Below are 15,587 nucleotides of genomic sequence, written 5' to 3' on the forward strand. Positions count from 1 at the left end.
ACCCAAATAACTGACATGCCTTCAGATCTCGGAAGCTCTCCCACGAAATCCATGGACAAGTGGGTCCATGGTTCACTCGGGGTGGGCAAAGGCTGCAAAGTACCCACAGATGCCAGCCGAGAGGGCTTGCTTTTCGCGCACACCGCACATTCCCTGACAAACTCTTTGCAGTCCGCGGCTAGCGAAGGCCACCATGCACATCTGGCCACGAGATCTTGTGTTCTAGACGCTCCAGGATGTCCCGCGTTCTTATGAGAGTGAATCATCTCCAAGATCTGGAGACGGAATGGTAACGGAACAAATAATACCCCGTCTGGCTTCCCTTCCGGGACATCCTGCTGAAAAGGACTCAAGGTCTCTTTCCAGTCCTCCCAAGTCTCGGTGGCGGCTAACACCACACTTCGTGGGACAATGGTCTCGGGAACAGAGGGCTGTGCTGTCTCCGGCTCAAAACACCTAGAGAGTGCGTCTGCCTTGGTATTCTTACTACCTGGCATATACGTGATCAAAAATGTAAATCTTGAGAAAAATAGCGACTATCGAGCCTGCCTTGGACTTAACCTTTTAGCCCCCTCGATGTATTCCAGGTTTTTGTGGTCGGTATAAACCGTGATAGTGTGCTCAGCCCCTTCTAGCCAATGACGCCACTCTTCGAAGGCCAATTTGATGGCCAGGAGCTCCCTGTTGCCTATGTCGTAGTTTCTCTCTGCCGGAGAGAACCTTCTGGAGAAATAGGCACACGGGTGCAGTCTACCCTGAAGACCAGAACGCTGGGACAGCACAGCCCCCACCCCGATCTCCGAGGCGTCTACCTCAACAATAAACGGAAAAGAAGTGTCCACGTGCCTGAGTATCGGTGCTGAGCAGAACAACCCCTTTAATTTAGAAAAAGCCTGTAAGGCCTCGGGAGACCACTGAGTGGTGTCTGCCCCTTTTTTAGTAAGGCTAGTGAGAGGGGCGACTACTGTGGAGTACCCTTTAATAAACCTTCTATAGTAGTTCGCAAACCCCAAGAACCGTTGCAATGATTTTAACCCCACCGTCTGCGGCCATTCCAGGACCGCGGAGACCTTGGCAGGGTCCATAGACAAACCTGAGGTGGAGATTATATACCCCAGAAAGGCAACCGACGTGACCTCAAAAATACATTTCTCGAGTTTGGCGTATAACAGATTCTGCCTCAGTTTGTCTAGTACCATCCTGACATGGGTTCTGTGTTCCGGGAGGTTGTTAGAGAAAATGAGAATGTCGTCTAGATAGACTAAAACGAACTTTCCCAACACCTCCCAAAAAACCTCATTAATGAGTTCCTGGAAGACGGCCGGGGCATTACATAAACCGAATGGCATCACCCTATACTCGTAGTGCCCATCAGGGGTATTGAAGGCCGTCTTCCATTCATCGCCCTTCCTTATACGCACCAGGTTGTATGCCCCCCCGTAAATCCAGCTTAGAAAATATCCTAGCCTCAGTGACCTGTGTGAACAAATCGTCTATGAGTGGTAACGGGTAGCGATTCTTCACTGTGATTTTATTGAGGCCACGATAATCGATGCAAGGCCGTAAACCCCCGTCTTTCTTTTTAACAAAAAAGAAGCCTGCCCCAGCGGGCGACCGGGACGGCCTGATGAAGCCCTTTGCCAAGTTCTCACGGATGTACTCCTGCATGGCGAGTTTCTCGGGGCCAGATAAGTTATATAAATGGCCTCGAGGAGGCATACAACCGGAACGAAGGTCAATGGGACAGTCAAATGGCCGATGCGGGGGTAATTTATCCGCGGCCTTGGGACAAAACACATCGGCATAATCAGAGTATTGTTCCGGTATACCCTCCACCTGTACCTTAGTTAGACCTAATGTCAGTCTCCCCAAACACTGCTGGAAACAATGAGGTGACCATGCTGTCAACTGTCCTGTGGCCCAGTCTATCTGCGGGGAATGAACCTGCAACCAAGGCATGCCTAGGATAATAGTGGAGGTGGACATGTGTAAAACAAAAAATTGTAACTGCTCCCCGTGCAATATCCCTATGGTGAGCTTCACCAGCAGAGTCTGTGACAGGGGACGATTCCGCTGCAAAGGGGAGTCGTCAACTGCCGTGACCTGAATGGAGGGTCTCACGGGAGTGAGTGGTAGACCCAACTCCTGAGCAAACTCAAAATTCATAAAGTTAGCCGCTGAGCCGGAGTCAATAAAAGCTTCAGTGGCGACAGACTTATCATCCCATGTAACCGTACAAGGGAGAAGTAATTTTTTCTCTTTAAGGGGTGAGGTTTGTGTGCCTAGGGTGTCACCCCCCACTACTCCTAGGCAGACCCGTTTCCCGCCCTGTTGGGGCAGTTTCGCACCCTATGTCCTACTTCTGCACAGTATAGGCACAGTTGTTCCGTCATCCTCCGCCTTCGCTCCACCTGGGTCAGTTTTGATCGACCAATTTGCATCGGCTCTGGTGGAGGCAAGGCCGGAAAGGGTGAGACAGGTGGAGATGCTGTTACAGAGGATGCAGCAACCGGTGCCGCGTACGAAGTCACCCTGACACGGTGACTGCCCCTGGCCTGTCTCTGATGGCGTAGCCTGCGATCTACTCGAATGGCCGATGATATGGCCTCATCAACTGTCTTGGGCTCGGGTACGGTTAACATTAAGTCGGAAACCTCCTCCGTCAACCCAGACAAAAAATAATCCATTAGGGCGAAGTTATCAAATCTAGAGGTGACTGACCACCTACGGAACTCCGCCGCATAATCCTCGACCGAACCTCTGCCTTGCCGCAAAAGTTTGAGCTTCCGCTCTGAGGACGCAGCAAGGTCAGGGTCGTCGTAGATTATGGCCATGGCCTTAAAGAATTCCTCTACCGAGGTCAGAGCGGTATCGGTAGGAGGCAGGTTATATGCCCAGGACTGGGAGTCCCCAGTCAACAAAGTCTTAATGAAGATGACCCGTTGGGTCTCAGTCCCCGAGGATCGGGGTCTTAACTCGAAATACAACACTCTACTCCTGAAATTCCGGAAGTCAGACTTGTGGCCGGAAAATTTATCAGGTACAGGCATACGTATGTCCTCACTATGAGGGGATCGCACTGAATCGACTGACGTCTGGAGGGTTTTCACAGAGCCTGATAGAGCATCGATTAAGGCTTTGTGCTGGCCCAGTGCTTGATGAATGTTATCCACCGAAGTGGCAAGCACAGTCAGAGGATCAGCGCGTGATTCCATCGGTTTTGTGGTCTGGCGTTCTGTAACGCTCGGTGAAGCACAGAGAGGTCTGATTACCGGTGATCTGCAGTATCACGGGAAATACAGACGTATACCAGATTATATGTGATCTGCAGTATCACCGATAATCCAATATACTAGCTAACCTCTGGTCACCTGAGTAGAGTGTTGTGATTGGTGCAACAGTAATATAGAGGACAAGCCTCAGTGCAGCAAGGAGCACTGCACAGATCCCTTCCGCAGGTCTGAGCTCTCCAAGACGCGAGGAGTCAGACTGACAGAGGGAAGGGAAGTCCAAAAGTGACACTCAGGCGGGAGTGTCACTAACAGGACGGGGAACCGCCTCCAATCGTGAGGTCGGTTCTCGAGGTCGGACAAGCCAGGTCGTAAACAGACGGACAGATAAGTACAATATCAGTAGGCAAAGGCGGAGTCAAAGTACAGGCAGGGTTCGGCAACGGGGTGTCAGAAATATCGGGGTACAAAATCAGGAGGCAGAGGCGGAGTCAAAGTACAGGCAGGGTTCAGCAACGGGGTATCAGATATAGCGAGGTACAAGGTCAGAGTTCAGGAGGATAGTCGAGGCAGGCAAAGGTCATAACAGATAATCACAATCAAACTAGTACTTTAAGCTATCAACAGAATCTAGATTAGTGTAGGATTACAGCTCCAGCTGGTCCCGGCACACTAACGGATCTAACTACGGATCTGGGTGCTCCCACATATGTGAACGCAACGCCAGACAAGGAGCAAGTGAACAGCCAGCAGTATATATACACATATACTTCTCCAGCTCCACCCCAAGCACTGGACCAATGGGGAGTGGAGCCAGAGTCAGCTGACCAGCCTGGTCAGCTGACTCATCTTGACAGGCATATCTACTTCCTGAGTGCGCGCGCGCGCGTCACTCTAAACTTTGAGGGACTACGAGTCCCAGCCCCAGCAGCCCCGCTCCGCAGAGTCTCCGCAGCGGGGACATGCGCGCCGACCGGCGGAGACCCGGCGCTCAGCCTGCCTCTCCACGGGGACAGCCGCCTCATGCTGGGAGGAGGTGGCTGCCTCCCCGTGTGTGCGGCCACTGGACGTGGAAAGAGCCGCCGACCGCTGGCTCATGGCGGCGGCTCTTCCGCGTTTTCTCACAGAGCAATGGTGTAAATTTTAGTACTAATTTATATGAATTTTCATATATGTAAATGTGTTTCCTCAAGAAATGTAAAATGAATTTAGATTCGTCCATGGGAATCAGGGAATCAGAAGCACCTTCCAACTGTCCTGGACCTATAATGGGGCCACCAGTGGAAGACAAGGTAGAGGCAGTAGGTACGTCTATTAGCTTTAGTCAAGTTAATTACAGGGAAGGGGTATGTAAATACTTAACTTAACCCTTTCCAATGCTATATCAGATTATGTCCAACACTGACATTTGGCTACTTCTAAGGGCGCTGTTGCCAGATAAATTGTGGCACAGTGTCAGCCCTTTTAAATTAAAGATGTCAGGCTAAGTCCAACACTTTGATTGCTGCTGTCCCCACGTCCCACCACATAATTTAAATATTGCAGGATCTAGTCCAGTACGGAATAAGGCTATGTGGATCAAAGTCTGACACTTTGCACTACCACACTGCACAACGTAATATCATTATTACACTGATGCACATGGAATGAGGACATAGCTACAACATACAAGCCGGCTCCTACCACACCTGCTGATGCCTCCTCATTCTAGTGTGAGGAGGTAGAGACCTGGCCGGATCACCTGGTCGGGGACATGAGCTAGCACAAAAATGACATGTAATGTATTACATATAATGTAATGGAAAATATAACGTAATGTAACCTAATGTTGTTGTTGTTTTTTTTTAAACACTAACGTAAATAAAAGACCTAACTACAACAATTTAGGTATGACTTTACTTGCTGCATAAGTCTGCATTATGATTAATCCTCCTCTCCTTCTGCTTCTCCTGTCCTAACCCACTCTGTCACTGCCTCCAATTGCTGCCAGTTACACAAAGGATACAATTTAAAATACTGAAACTCACCTACAAAGGACTTTACAACCTAGCTCCTTCCTATCTAAATAAACTTATCTACAGATATCATCCTACACACAACCTCCACTCTACTAACAACATTCTCCTGTCTTCGTCCCTGATCACCTCTTCTCACTCTCACTAACAAAATTTCTCTCGATCCTCTCCTATCAATTGGAACTTCCTCCCTCAACACATCCACCACTCACCCACACTTACCCTTTTTAGGCACAACCTAGAAACTCACCACTTCAGGCAAACATACTCTCTCACTTAGGACATCTTAGCCACTGACCACCATGTTACCATCTCATACACAGCTTCCCTTCCCTTTTGTCTTAGCCCTCAACTCTTTAGACTGTAAAACCAATGGGCCAGGGCTCTTTTTCCCTTTTGTCTCCAAATGCTGTGTAATGTGTGTGCATAAATCCCCCCCCCCTCTATGTAGAAAGCTGCAGTTGCCCTGTACTGCTAACTGTTGTATTGTTTACATTGTAATGTAATATCTTGGATTCTGATGTACAGTGCCACCGAAGATGCTGCTGGCACTATATAAATCAATTATTATAATAAAAATCTCCCTCGCTTGCCTTATTGGGGAGATGTCATTTGATTTCCATCAATAGGTTAGGGGGTCAGAGGAAATCTCTTTAAAGGTGGCCACACACCATACAATAAAATGATCCGATTTTACAGCAATTTGATAAAAACGATCGGATCTCCCGAAAAATTTGAAAGCTTTTTTTCATACGGATTTCCCGCTTTCTTACATTTTTATCGAATTGGAATGCCAGATACTTTTCTTCAATCTTTCTAAAGGTTGTATGGTGTGTGTTGGATTGTTAATTTATTAATATACACACCCTAGCAATTTTGTCAGCGTTTCCAATCATTTTTATCATAATTGGGGAAACATTGAACATAGGTGTGTGGTACATTGCTCATATTTTTGAAATGTTACAATCAGTCAGAAAAATCGATTGCAATTCTTAAATTGAACAGATATTTAAAAAATTGTGTGGTGTGTGGCCACCTTGTAATGATTACTGAAAGCATATACTTTTCCTTACTCAGTTTAAAACAAATAAATAAATACCATAGATACTCGTCTATAAGTCAAGAAATTTAGGACTGACTCAAAGTATAAAAGTGTGTGTGGGGGGGGGGGGGGGGGAAGCGGCTGCCTTATACTTGAGTCATCCTAAATTTCACAACTTATAGCCAGGAATTGTGGGGGTGCCTCTTTCTCCCCCCTTCCCCAGTGCTTAAAGGATTTGTCAGGCAAAATGTAAAAAATTAGGTTTACTCACCTGGGTCTTTCTCCAGCCCCTTGCAGCCAACTGTCCCACACCGACCGCTCCGCTCTCCCCCGTCGTCCCGGGCTCCCCACACAGTGCAGAGGCCGAAAGCGGGGGGTAGTTCTGCGCAGTACGCCGTGGACCACGTGGCTATGATTGACAGCGGTGCTTCGCGCAGGCGCAGTAAGGCCGACCCTGCGGTCAACCTCTGCACCATGCGGGGAGCCCAGGACGGCGGCGAAGAGCGGAGTGGTCGGCGGGGGACAGTCAGCTGTAAAGGGCTGGAGACAGCCCCAGGTGAGTAAACCTCGTTTTTTACATTTTGCCTGATGATTCCTTTAAGCAGGCAGCTTTCCACAAAGCATCCCTTACGTCCAACACCACGCAAAGGGGGGCCGCTTCTCCCTCTCTTCCCACCCTCATCTAATGCAGCATCAGCGCTGAAGCAGAAACTGTAACTCACTGATTTATTACACAGCGTGGCATCCTCCCTTGTCCCTCTGCTCATTCTGGTCCATTTACAATACTACAGCTCCGATGTCACATGACACATGAAGTCACATGACATCAGAGCCATAGCCGTGGTATTGTAAACAGACCAGAACGAGCAGAGGGACAAGGGAGGATGTCACGCCGGGAAATCAGTGAGTTACGGTTTCCGCTTCAGCGCTGATGCTGCATTAGATGAGGGGGGAGAGAGAAGGTGGTGGGAAGGAGTGGGGCTGTGCGGAAAGCTGCTGGGGAGACAGCGAGGTAGAGGGGGGCCCCTTTCCATGGTGGTGGGAGATAGGGAGGTTTTGTGGAAAGCTGCTGGGGAGAGGGAGGCCCCTTTCCATGGTGGTGGGAGGGAGGGGGACATTGCAGCAAGCTGCATGCTGTAGCACTGTGGGTAAGAGGGAGACAGATGCTGGCTGCTGCAGCTCATACATTCAGTGTGACACGGGGACACTCAGCCAAGGGCATAGTAGCCACACAACTAGAGGGGCCCACAGTCAGGGGGCCACAGGAAACACAGAGCCAGGGGGCACACAGCTAGAGGGGCCACACAGCCAGGGGGACACAGGAGCCACACAGCTAGAGGGGCCACTGTGACCACACTGAAAGGTGACATTCTGGTCCCCAAGGGCAGTCCTTAACCTTCCAGGGTAGACTTATACTCGAGTCAATAAAACATTCCAGCTTAAGAGGGTACATATTAGGGTTGGCTTATATACAAGGTCGACTTAATTCCAGGTATATACGGTAATCTGGCATTAGGGCTTGGGTCACCCTTACCCTAGAAAAAAAAATATAATAATAGGTGGGGAAAAGCTACAATAAATACTTTTGCATGTGTTTGTGTTTATCTTTCTCAGGTCTGTTATTTTTGTCCTTTGTTTAATATAAAGAGTACTGTAAAATTCTGTTGCCCAAAAATACAGAATGATAAGTCACAGTCACAGTTCACTTTTACATAGCTAATGTTGTAGCTGGGACATCACAGGTCTCCAAAGCCTTGACTCTGTGCCAATTCCTGGAGGGTCAGTGTTGTCCTCCATGCCATAGCGGTGTTCTTTGGGCCTTGCTGACTTTTCCCCATGACAATTGTGGACCATTTCCTGCAAATGCCACACCTCCAGCACAGAGATAAGGGGGTATCAAAATGATTTTTTTTCCTGTAGCTTATCTGAGATGCTGGCAGCAGTTTTCAGCCACTGAGCTTTAACACCTGTGCCTACTGAGTGGCATGGTTATGATGCTATTCACGCCTGGCCCTTATTCAATTCATTTTTTTCACCCAAGTTTTTGCTTAGGTGATATTTTCACACCTTATCAATAAAATGACTTCTAAGCCACCAGCAAGCAAGAAAATATTCAGAATAATTTTGACTTTACTTTTCCACCTACTTGTTGTTACTTTTTCAATTGCAGAATGCTGGAAAGTTATTTTAAACAGAGGATGAAAAATGATCATCTAAGAGAAAACTTGGGAGAAAAAATAAATTGAACAGGGGCCCCTGGCTCCAAAGACCTAAACAATCTGATCATCTGATTAGAACTATAACCCACTCAATACTTTTATAAGAGAGTATCGAAAAACCTGGAATGCCAAAGGGTTGTCTTGGCTAGGAAGAATTAACATTTTCTAAATTCCTACTGCAAGCGGTGTCCATAGCAACCCCTCCTCTCTCTTGAAAAACAAATAACATCGTTTCTCAATGTACAACCTGTAAAGAGGGATTGTCAGCCACAAAAACAAATTCCATTTTCCAACTGCTCTGTGTTTAATATGCAGCCTGCAAACTGACTCTGCATTGCAAGCACTCCAATCTGTTTAGAAATGTTTCTGCTGTAATAAATCGTATCTCAGTCAGCCTGGCTCTATTTGTTCCATTGTCAACTAGAAGGAAAATTGTTATCTCCCCTCCCAAATTCCTGCTCCTCACTGATTGGCTGAGGGCAGTTCAGTGAGCTGCTGAAATGCGACCAAGCTGTGCTCTCATGTGTTTACAAAGCAAGTTAGCTATGACAGTGCAGTTTCTAAGAAAAAAAAAAGTAATGGAGGAAATTACATCAGGACTGGCTTCAGTCACAGGGAATAGAGATGGCAAATGCCAGGAACAGAATTCACTGTATTTACCATATAAAATTAAATGAAATCAAAATGTCGACAGTACAATACATATGTTACGTACAGTAAGTAGAACAAGTAGTTATCTACTTATATGTGTTTTTTTCCCTGGGATATTATGGCTGTCCCTGCTGCTTGAACATACTCTTGGGGAACTAATCAGATGGTGTGTTTGTACTCCCTGACTTAAAGTAATACTACAAAGCTGATGATCATCAACTGTAGCAAAGCTCTGTGTTCCACTTAGAAAAACACTACAAGGTTGAAATCTGCACCATACCGCTTTACCCCTCCATCATTCAAAAATGATTTATCTATCAAGGTAGACATCTTGGCACAGACTTCATCTATAGGGCTTGATTCACTAAGCCGTGAAAACTCAAATATCACACCTTATCAAAGATATCTCACCTTATCAAAGTTAACACACCTTATCAAAGATATCACACCTTATCAGAGTTAACACATCTTATCAGAGTAGCATAGCGAGCGCTACGAACCCATAGGGGCTCAGGGCAGGGTGAGTGCCATTGCCAATTAGCAGGCATACGTTTGTAGCTCTCGCTATGCTAGTCTAATAAGGTGTGCTAACTTTGATAAGGTGTGATAGCTTTGATAAGGTGTGAGTTCTCACGGTTTAGTGAATTAAGCCCATAATGTGCGGGAGAAACTGTGGCTAGAATGACACACTGTTGCAAACATTTATCTCTGCCCATGTGTCAAAACATTTTAGAGCAAAGTAAATAGCATATATAAAACTGTAATCAACTCTGATATAATATTCAATAAAAATGTGTTTGCCTACTTTTTATAACCCATACAATTATACAATAATACTTGTGCTTGTGTTGTGCACAAGTGTTATTGCCCATTTACAAATTAATCTGAACATTTGTATAGCGCTTTTCTCCTGCTCAAGAGCTGCAGCCACTGGGATGCGTTCAGGAGGCCACGCTGCAGTGTTAGGGAGTCTTGCCAATTACAAGTTTCCAAAGTACAGGTCATCTCCTCTGAACGCTGCCATTGTAATTTATTGCACAGCTTCTGTATTTATATATTACAATGTACCCAGTGAGATTTCTCTGCTGTTTTTACACGTTGCTATCTGTGCAAGCTGAAACACTGTACAGCAATGTTTACTAATAGTGGCTGTGTAGCTGCTAAGCAGACATTAACAAGATAATGTTATCGCTTTGGATCTAACTTTAGCAATAAATTTCACTTTAAAGAAAAACGTGCTGTGTTCAACAGTTTGAATGCTGTTCTGCTGCCAATTTTTTTTCTGGTAGTAGATTTAAGGCTGTAAATAGTCATTTAGAGCAAAGACAAGTTTCATACCACTTTAAGAAGGTAACAAAACATCCTCTTCCGTCCTGCCACCCTTTTCTTATAAGCACAATGCACAATGCATTGTCAAGAAATGCACAAAGTTGGCGACCCTTTCCAATTAAATGCAGCCCAAGCAGTAATTCCCATAAACAGGAAATTTGGGTGCCTGTGAGCAGCTGAACTTGGGTACCACAATAGGTGCCAAGTAAATTAGGGTCATGGTTAGGTTTAGTTGAAGTAAAATATCAGCATCACTTACCAATATTTTACTATCATAATTGCACTGCAAAGGAGTAGAATATTGGTAAATTTAAATTTTACAAATCAAAGACAGGTTCGATAAAGTAAATTTCATTATGTAGGCTGAAGAAATAATGCATCCCAAAAATATAAAACAATAGGGACGATTTGGATCACATTAAAAAAATAAAATAACTCCAAGAAGCACAAATACTTCCTTTGAGTATATTTCTTTGCAATTAAAACCTGCTGTGTGTATTGATGACAGATCTTACAAATCCAAGAGCGCCACCTGTGCCGAGGGACTGAGACTGTGCTGTATTGTGAAATGCAGTTATCGGTATACTGACTTAAAGAGACACTGAAGTCTCTTAAAAATCCCTTTTTTATTACAAAATCCTGTTTAACATATCAGCCCTACCTAAATTACCGCATCCCTGTGGTTGTAATCTATCTAAATCCCCTCTAACTCCCCCCTCCCCCGCAAAATCCACGACTTTCTTGGTCGTGGATTTTGCTGCCCTGTGTGCTTTCATGTGAGGCAGAGCTATGAGCTGCAGCCCTGCCTCACACGCATCTGTCAGCGTCTATCTCCGCCTCTCCCCGCCCCTCTCAGTGAAGGAGGACTGAGAGGGGCGGTGTAACGATCCGCTCAGCTGCCTGCGCAGGCAGGCAGCCTTTTGATCATTATTCAGGTCTGCATGCTGCAGGACTCTGGAAAGAAGACCTTCTGTCAGTTTTGCAGCTTGTGCTTGCTGAGGAATTTGCATACGTTGTCATGCAAATTGCCTGGCCACATTCATTGGAGGCGTGTACTATAAGTACTATGTGTGTCCCACAATGCTTCGCTGCTCATAGAGGTTTGTTCCTGCTGGACTCACCTGGAGTGTCAGCCACTGCTATCTTAGTATAGTTAATTCTTGGGGAGTGCTCCTTGCATTCCTAGTTAGTGCAGTCAGTTTGTGTATAATTTGTACTGCCTATTCTGTCCTGTCTTGTCTGTCGCGATTGCGCTGTCACCAGCGGCGGTTGATAGCGAATCGCTCTGTCTTGTTTGGATCGCACTAGCCTCTAGCGGTAGCGGCTGTGGATCCTTCTGATCTAGTTCCTGGAGTGTAAGCTGGAGCAGCGGTTGCTACCAGCTACCTCATCTGATCTGTCTTGTTTAGATCGCACTAGCCGCTAGCGTTAGCGGCTGTGGATCTTTCTGATCTGTGTTCCTGCTTGGATCACACTTGCTCTGGCGGAAGAGCGGTGGATCCTTTCTGCCTAGTTCCTGCTTCTCGTTTGTCTGTCTTGTCTGATACGGGCGCTTGCTGTAGGCTCGATGAGGTAACCGTTAAGCAAGCGTTCACGTTCTTTGTTTCGTGTTTGTCTGTTGATGGTTAGTTAGGCGTGCTTGTCTCTATTGTGCTTATCACGTGGAGACCGCGCATAACCGCGTGCACTGTTGCGAATGAGTGCGGTGTTCGCGGTTAGCTAGCGTTTATTATTTTCCGTATCTTCTCATTGTATGATTTGCTGTGCCTTTGCTATCCTTGTATTCTGTTCTGATCTGCCTTGTGTCACGTCTGGCAATCGCCGTTCTTGGCGGTTGCGTTTCTGTTTCGCACCTGCTGTTGTGTGTGCGCGGTCGCGAGGTGGTGACTAGATTGGCGCACACACATAACCTTTGTCCCTTTGCTCGTTCTCATTCGCAATCGCTTCTCTTGCGATTGCGTTCTGCGCTTCGTGCAATTCCTGTCTGGCATTTGTGGAGGTGCAGGGGATTGGTTCCTCTGCGCTCCCCAGCGCCATCTGCCGACAGGAATTTCCCTCTACTGGTGCTTGCACCAAAAGCTGGGTTCTAGTATCTTGACACGCTTGTGGAGGACCTCCGCAGTGTCAGCGCACATCTTTGTGCGCTGAACACGGAGATATCCCACAATCGTTACAGGCGGGGAAGATGCGGCGATCCGGGCTGACGGACGTGCTGAGAGGAAGAGCTGCGGCACATGGCTCTGCCTCACACGGAAGCGCTGCCCGGATTGCCCCCAGGGAGTTTGGGGGGATTTAGATAGATTACAGCGGCGGGGATGCAGCGGTTTAGGTAGGGCTTATATGTTAAAGAGGATTTTGTAATAAAAATTGATTTTTAAGAGACTTCAGTGTCTCTTAAACTATCTATGTCATTTGTATTTACTTGAATGTGCATTGTTAAGGATTCTCCCCCTTTGCAATTGCAATACCTTACCATAACACCCCCCTCCCCCCTACTCTTTTTCTTCATAAAAGTAGAGTTACATGTGAAATAATGCTTGGCAAGACATACATATTTGTATGTTTTTATGTTATGACTTTTGAGAAGTTTTATGGCGCCTGAAGAGAAAGGAATATGGAATACAGAGGCTGTCAACCTCATTCCCTAATAAACAATGCCGGTTGTCCGGCTGCCATGCTGATCTTTTGGCTTTAGTTGTTTTTGAGTCAAACACCTGCAACAAGCATGCAGCCAGTAGAGTCAGACCAGACACAAAGCATCTGAACTGCATGCTCATTCTGGGCCTCAACTTGAATTATTAGAGGCAAAGCATCAGCACCGAAGTCAAGCAACTGGCATTGTTTTTAAGGGAATGAAGATGACAGCCTCCATAATCCTGTCACTTAAGGTTCCCTTTAACTATATTGCATTTACAAGTGGTTAATATCTTTGTTTTTTTTTATTACATCTCCTTTTAGGTATAATGCCCCCTATAGATAAAAAGGCTTCTGCACAATTATTTATAATAATTAATACAAGACTAGAATAAACAAGGGGGAAAAAATCTTTAATTTATCTTCTCTTTTGTTCCCTGCTGTGTTTTAATACTTCAAAAAAATGTCTAGAGTATGATTTTAATTGGCTACATTTCCTCAAATCTATCTAAAGCTTTAATCTGGGACTTCAAGAGATACATAATGGGCACAGTTGATGCATCAAGCTAGGTTTGTTATTGCAGCTTCTCTTCAAGTCGTCAGGAGTTACGCTGAGAATGGCTATGTTAACACATGATGCAATATTGATGAATCACCCCTAGGAGAGCTGACAATGTAGATCAATCAGAACAGTAATCACTTACAGCTCACCCTCTCTGAACTCTGCTTGCCTCATAAAGGATGTTCATTTGATGTCAGAAGATCTTAAAGAGACTTTCCATAGGAAACGGGACGCTGCTTCATTAGCAGATATGAACCGAGAGCACAGCTTGTTCATGAACATTATGGACTTGCATATGGCATGGGCAGTTTACAGACTGCTGTAAAGGAAACAGGAAATGAGACATGAGATGGCCACTTTATAAAGGTGCAAAATAAAATTGCAACATTTTTTAAAACATAGTGCCCTTTTCTGACTTCCAAGTGAGGCTGGTATATGAATAGAAAAGCTGTCAGGCCATACGCACCACATTGTTTGCCTTTTGTGAGGATGCAATAAAGCGTCTATGGATTATTCCTTGGTCTGGTGCCTGGAACTTTTCAAGCTTTCCTATTGGTGGTACTTATGTTTCTCGTTGTTCGGAGGCACAGCCTTTCAGGGTTGGTTCTCTGCAGCAAGGTGAACCACGTACTCAGGGTGGTGGTAATTGGAGGGCAGCAGTGCAGAAAACCCTGAATTGTGTAGTCGGTGTGACGCTGCTGCTCTTCTGGGTTTCCCCACCTCCCCTCCTAACAGATTCGCACACAGCACAGCCAGGCACAGCATTCATGCCATGTGTTATGCTGTGTGGTGACCCGGGAGAGCAGCAGCATCTCTGGCAGTCAGGATCCCTGTGCCACCCACCCTATCCCCGTTCATGAGGTAGTGAGGTGGGACATCCTCAAAATGTTTGCTTCGGGCAGCAAACCATCTAGAACTGGCCCTGCAGCCTTTCACCTGTTTCTATCACACATCTGACCATGCTTATCTAGTGCGACCTCTACGGTTTCTTTTTTTAATTCATTGAATTCATCTTTTGGGCCAGAGAATATATTCTCCTTCTGGTCTTAATGCAGTGTGAACCTGTGAGCCGTCTGTAAGGTCCAACACTCCTCATCAACGTATCTCCAGTAGGGTCGGCTGTTCTTCTTGGCTAAGAGGTGAGAGAGTGGACAATATAGCGCAGAATGCACCCACACTGTGGGGCCTATGCACACACTTGGAAACTTACACTATTCAAACTTGTTTTATTGTACATAAAACAATACACATATTTATATAGCACTGGCATCTTCTGCAGCCCTTTACACAGCCTATAGTCTTGTTACCAGCTGTCCCTCAGAATGGCTCGACGTCTCATTCCTACCATGATTATATGTCCTTATCATAGTATGAAATCAAACTGGGGAAAGCCAATTAACTTATCAGTATGTTTTTGGAATGTGGGAATTATATAGGTAGAAAAAAAGAACTTTTGTAAAAAAAATACCTTTTAATGGCTAACTAATAGAGTTAAATGATCCAAGCTTTCTGGGATCTAGTCCCCTTCTGGAATGTGGGAAGAAATCCATGCAAGCATGGGGAAATATACAAACCACAAACCACATGCAGATAGTTCCTAGGCCCAGATTCTAACTGGGGACACAGTGCTGCAAGGCAAGATTGCTATCCACTTTGTGATCTGTCACTTACTGGGGATCTGTCACTGAGGAGGTCTGTTGAATAGTCACACTTCCCCTCCCAGACAGTTGAGCAACTATAGGTTGCAAAGATCAACGGCTGTCAGGTGACTACCACTGAAACCTGTCACACGCCCCTTAGTGCCCTGACGTTTAATGTCTTCCAATATATTTCAGCCCACAGACCATCCACCATCCAACCTCGTGGTTGCAATCAACGTGCTGAAACCACTGGAATTGGGCAGCA

Source organism: Hyperolius riggenbachi, chromosome 1 (assembly GCF_040937935.1).
Source record: "Hyperolius riggenbachi isolate aHypRig1 chromosome 1, aHypRig1.pri, whole genome shotgun sequence".
NCBI classification, from domain to species: Eukaryota; Metazoa; Chordata; class Amphibia; order Anura; family Hyperoliidae; genus Hyperolius; species Hyperolius riggenbachi.